At 40.6% G+C, this 6,171-nt stretch overlaps 2 protein-coding genes across 4 annotated transcripts in view; one reads left to right on the forward strand and one right to left on the reverse strand.

Moving 5' to 3' along the window:
* Positions 1 to 6,171, reverse strand: part of DOCK1 (dedicator of cytokinesis 1) — a 303,352-nt gene that overhangs the window by 165,397 nt on the left and 131,784 nt on the right. The gene's annotated exons all lie outside the window — the stretch shown is intronic.
* The window catches only part of FAM196A (family with sequence similarity 196, member A), a 53,528-nt gene continuing 47,364 nt past the window's right edge, over positions 8 to 6,171 (forward strand). For all 3 annotated transcript variants that reach the window (XM_009325856.1, XM_009325859.1, XM_009325858.1), the window contains exon 1: positions 8 to 94. The gene's annotated coding sequence lies outside the window, so the exon portion shown is untranslated. The remainder of the gene's footprint in view (positions 95 to 6,171) is intronic.

Consider the following 6,171-nt stretch of genomic DNA (forward strand, 5'->3'; position numbering starts at 1 on the left):
GGACCTTCTGACGGCCAGCTCGCCCCGGCGGAGGGAGGGAGATGCACCGCAAGGGGAGCGCACAGACCGCCACTTCTGTTTAAGGAAGCATAAGGTAAGCGCGCCGCTGCGATCAGACCCCTAACGCTGCCCTCGGCTCTCCCCGCGCGATGGCGGAGGTCTGCCTCGCCGCCCTCCTTGAGCGAGGACTCCAAAAAATACCCAGTTCCCCGGTTTTCCCGATGAAAACTTCGTAGGGATGAGCATAAAGCATCGCGCTGAGCGCCAGCGGGAGCGTTATGCAATAGCGTATCTGCCTGCCTGGGAACGGCTATTGCATTCAATAACTTTCATGACAGATAAGGAGAGGATATCGCTATACCCGTGCAAACCTCTACTTTCTTCTAGAAAAATACCACCCTTTCTTCTAATGCTACCTGGTAGGGGCGACGTGTAGCTGGAGGATTTTTGGAAATGCACAAAGTGCTTTAGTTTTTCACATGATTGATTGCAAGGAACTACCACTGCTTATTAACTTCAGTGCTGGGAAGTCCAAACGCAGTCCTAATGAAGTGTTCGTGGAACAGGGCAATAGAAGAACATTGGACGTGTTCATTCCGGTAACTTGCACTATAGCACTTCACTAAAAACCAAACATAAACCAAAAATCCTCATCAGGGGCTGAAGCTGCTGCTATTCTGTGAACTGTTATTAGAGAAGCAGTGGTTCTTCCGATTTAATACACCGTTCCACCCCCCGAGCCCCCTGTCACCATCCTCAAACACATTTAAATTGGAGATGCTGTGAAAATGCAGTAGGCAAATGGGACAAAAGGTAGCATGGATCCAGCACCAAAGTCATAGTCCTGGACCTTGCATCTTGCAAGACATCTAAGGCTTCCCACCTAGCATTTCCGTCTTGCCTTCCTATTGCTAGTAAAAATCCTCTCCTGTGACCTCAGCGTCTCTACTTAATGCCATGTTTACACAGAGTTACAGCAGTGAGGGGGATGCAGGACTGCAGTTAGCTTGGATCTGTTTGGGGGAGGCGGGGGGGCAGCAAGCAAGGGACATCTTGTCATGTTGAAAGCGGAGAATATGCTATCTGCTTATGTCACCATCTCCCGAGGGGTCTGTCCCGAAGGAACTGTGCCCCCCTCTCTGCCACGAGTCAGAATAGGTAATGGAGCAGTTTTGTTTGACCTTGTATGTCTAAGCAGCTAAAATCCCCACACGAACATCACGGAGGAAAATTTAACTCATTAGGCTCTACGGTCGGGAAGTTTGGAAAGACCTGCTTTTCCAACCTCCGAGAATCATTATTTTTCTACTGAATGCTGGAAAGCGGTAACAAAAGACAAAACAGTAACAGGTCATGTCTAATACAAACTGCATATTTATTCCCTCCGCTTAAGTGTTTCATTGTGATTACTGTTCGTATTTACAGTGCTGTCAGGAATGCTGCATGTATCAAGGTTAAAATCTAGCTGCTAGATAAAAAAAACTACTAGCTAAAAAAAAGATAAATTTAAAAAAAAAAAAATCACGGCATGTAACTGTCCTAGCCATGTACTCAGAATAATTTAATGTAAAATTTCAAGCAACCATACCTACAGTAAAAATATGACGAGCATGGAGAGTAACATATTTCCTTGCTTTTGGTGTGAAGCCGATTGGTGTTGTACCAGTCTGCTCATGCCTGCCTTTCTTTACTACAACAATACTGTTCTCTTCAAGTACAAATAACAGTTCCAGGTTAAAAGCTGGATTTTCTTCTAGCATTATAAATGCATACGAGTAGCTCAGATGAAAATATCAGTGCTCAGATATTACTAATTTATCATCTGGAGGTTTATATTCTATACAGTGATGGCATACAGTTATTGATTTCAATAGAAATACATAATGTATACTGCTAATCCAAATACTCATACTGAACAGTTGTAAAATAAAATTACTGCCCCAGAGTTTAAGGTGCTGTTGCATTTAAAGCATAGTGCTTTCATAGCATGAGCTCACTGGGGAAGGCTGATGCTAAATAAGCTTTTTTTTTTTTTTTTTTTTTTATTTTTTTTTTTTTTTTTTTTTTTTTTTGTCAGGACGTCATGATGCCCTTGATGAAAAATATGCGTCCTTTAGGACTCTATAATTATTAATGATGTATATTTTTAACAAGATGCTCAAAATAATTCTAATCTTGAATGGAATCAGTGCCTTTCCCCCAGACTGACACATACAGAACCAGCTGGGCAACAGCACCACAAAAGAAAGTATTAGTTACTTATCAAGAGGGACAACACTTAACATTCAATGCACCCTTCTACTAATGAAGCTCACAAACAAGTAGCTCATAAGATCATCGCTGCATTTTTTTTCCCAGTTAACTATTTCATTGACAGAAGCATTTTTGCATGAGAGATGCACAGCATATATAATTAATTTGGAGGGGAAAAAAAGAGTAGGTAAGTTCAATGGAGATTAACATATAGAAGGAAAATATGGCTAAGAAGCCCAAGAGCCTGCACAAATGCCGAATCACAGAGCGTGCGTCGTCTTCCTGACATGCACTACCGGGGACCGAACACTATTGGTCACCACAACACACCGTTACGTTACTTGGAAATCCAAACTCAACAACAGATTGCACAAATGACAATGTGATATTAACCCTAATGTTTAATTTATCCTGCTCTAGAGAATTTAAAAGCAAACTTAGCGATACCAGTCCTTTGCAGTGACCAATGTGGTAGTAAAAGCCAGGGAAACCTATTAGCTTGCCAAAAATCTGTGCTAAAATGTACGGATACCTCCACAAAGCTATTGAGCTGTGGTATCTCGAGGCCGTTCCTTATCCAACCATAGGCATCTTGGATGGGGAGAACTGAGGATGGGTAGTCACATAATTCATGCATACTTGAGGAAATTACAGTAAATCTAAAATATTTCGTAACATAAAAAATTCACATGATTGTTTGAACTAGCTATTAAAAAGGTCTTATATTCAGCTTTATGACAGCCACTATTTAAAGACTGCTGAAAATTTGTGCAAGATACTAAAAAACATGTAAGCAACAAATCTATTTTATAGCACAATACTCCCTTATATTTTTATTAATCAGTTTGCAAATTAAATAGGCTTTAAGGAAATGAGATCACAAACATATTTTAAGGGAAAAAAAATATCTCAGATTGGTGAATTCAGTGGGAGTTCCATATTTAGCCTTCTGAAAAATCGGTACTTGATTTTATTCGGCTTAGAAAACACTGTATAACCTATGAACAGACACAGGTACGACTCACTAGGCATTGACATTCAATTTTAAACTATTTAAACTATTACTGACCACACAGAATGTGATCAGAGCATTCTCTTATTTTAGTGGCACATCCCCACTTTGAAGTCTATTTAATACAATTTTACTACATTCAGGCAGAAAACAGCCTCTCTGCTGATCCCTTAATACTCGCAAAAATAGTTCAACTTGTTTATACATTTGCACAGCACAGTGTCATGGTGATCCGTGCCTTAAAACTCACTTTTTTTTGTCAGGACGTCATGATGCCCTTGATGAAAAATATGCGTCCTTTAGGACTCTATAATTATTAATGATGTATATTTTTAACAAGATGCTCAAAATAATTCTAATCTTGAATGGAATCAGTGCCTTTCCCCCAGACTGACACATACAGAACCAGCTGGGCAACAGCACCACAAAAGAAAGTATTAGTTACTTATCAAGAGGGACAACACTTAACATTCAATGCACCCTTCTACTAATGAAGCTCACAAACAAGTAGCTCATAAGATCATCGCTGCATTTTTTTTCCCAGTTAACTATTTCATTGACAGAAGCATTTTTGCATGAGAGATGCACAGCATATATAATTAATTTGGAGGGGAAAAAAAGAGTAGGTAAGTTCAATGGAGATTAACATATAGAAGGAAAATATGGCTAAGAAGCCCAAGAGCCTGCACAAATGCCGAATCACAGAGCGTGCGTCGTCTTCCTGACATGCACTACCGGGGACCGAACACTATTGGTCACCACAACACACCATTACGTTACTTGGAAATCCAAACTCAACAACAGATTGCACAAATGACAATGTGATATTAACCCTAATGTTTAATTTATCCTGCTCTAGAGAATTTAAAAGCAAACTTAGCGATACCAGTCCTTTGCAGTGACCAATGTGGTAGTAAAAGCCAGGGAAACCTATTAGCTTGCCAAAAATCTGTGCTAAAATGTACGGATACCTCCACAAAGCTATTGAGCTGTGGTATCTCGAGGCCGTTCCTTATCCAACCATAGGCATCTTGGATGGGGAGAACTGAGGATGGGTAGTCACATAATTCATGCATACTTGAGGAAATTACAGTAAATCTAAAATATTTCGTAACATAAAAAATTCACATGATTGTTTGAACTAGCTATTAAAAAGGTCTTATATTCAGCTTTATGACAGCCACTATTTAAAGACTGCTGAAAATTTGTGCAAGATACTAAAAAACATGTAAGCAACAAATCTATTTTATAGTACAATACTCCCTTATATTTTTATTAATCAGTTTGCAAATTAAATAGGCTTTAAGGAAATGAGATCACAAACATATTTTAAGGGAAAAAAAATATCTCAGATTGGTGAATTCAGTGGGAGTTCCATATTTAGCCTTCTGAAAAATCGGTACTTGATTTTATTCGGCTTAGAAAACACTGTATAACCTATGAACAGACACAGGTACGACTCACTAGGCATTGACATTCAATTTTAAACTATTTAAACTATTACTGACCACACAGAATGTGATCAGAGCATTCTCTTATTTTAGTGGCACATCCCCACTTTGAAGTCTATTTAATACAATTTTACTACATTCAGGCAGAAAACAGCCTCTCTGCTGATCCCTTAATACTCGCAAAAATAGTTCAACTTGTTTATACATTTGCACAGCACAGTGTCATGGTGATCCGTGCCTTAAAACTCACCTGCTTTCCAGTTACACATATAAGCAAAAGTCTCATAGGCAAAGATAACTGGTTGTTAAAATAGCAATTCCATGATCAAACAGCAACTCTTGCTGTCATCCTCTTAGCCTGTTTTTTCCCCTTCAGTGGCAGAAAGACACCAGGCCTGATCTTACTCCAGTAATAGTTTTTCCAGCCAAATCCACTGATTTCAATACAGAGGAGTGTAGAAGAATAAAGGCCATTTTCACAGTCAGAATTAGACAGACATGGATTTAAAAGCCCTGGGACTGAGGGCCTCCAAGTCCTACGGTATTTGGGTGCAGATCTGAACTTCTTAATCTATCATTACAGGAGATTTTTGTCTTTACGGGACAGTGCTGGAGCTCTACCAAATATCAGATTCCTCAGTCCCTGCGCTGATCGGTGATCATTTGGCCTCAGACTCAGCCCATATCAAAAAAGTGTGTAAGACATCTCACAAACGCTACGTAGTTATAGCTAAATATATCTGAGGCTGCAGCAACTAAAAAAGACAGACTGGAGTATGTGACGGTTGGAAGCTGTCTTGGGCACAGCGATCACAAAATGATAAGAGTTTCAATTCTTGGAGAAGTAAGGAAGGGGGGTCAGCAGAATTGCTACCTTGGACTTCTGGAGGGCAGACTTTGGCCTGTTTAGGGACCTGTCCTGACTGAGTCAGGACAGAGGCAGTCCTGAAGGGCAAAGGAGTCCAGGAAGGCTGGACATTCTTCAAGAAGGACATCTTCAAGGCGCAGGAGCAGGCTGTCCCCATGTGCCAAAAGATGAGCCGGCAGGGAAGAAGACTGGCCTGGCTGAACAGAGAGCTTTGGCTGGAATTCAGGAAAAAAGGAGAGTTGATGACCTTTGGAAGAAGGGGCAGGCAACTCAGGAGGACTACAAGGATGTCGTGAGGTTATGCAGGGAGAAAATTAGAAGGGCCAAAGCCCAACTAGAACTTAGTCTGGCTACCGCTGTAAAAGGCAATAAAAAATGTTTCTATATATACATTAGCAACAAAAGGAGGAGTAAAGAGAATCTCCATCCTTTATTGGATGCGGGGGGAAACATAGTGACAAAGGATGAGGAAAAGGCTGAGGTACTTCATGCCTTCTTTGCCTCAGTCTTTAATAGTAAGACCCGTTGTTCTCCAGGTACCCAGCCCCCTGAGCTGGAAGACAGGGACGGGGAGCAGAATGAAGCCC

Source organism: Pygoscelis adeliae, unplaced genomic scaffold (assembly GCF_000699105.1).
Source record: "Pygoscelis adeliae isolate BGI_AS28 unplaced genomic scaffold, ASM69910v1 Scaffold4, whole genome shotgun sequence".
NCBI lineage: Eukaryota > Metazoa > Chordata > Aves > Sphenisciformes > Spheniscidae > Pygoscelis > Pygoscelis adeliae.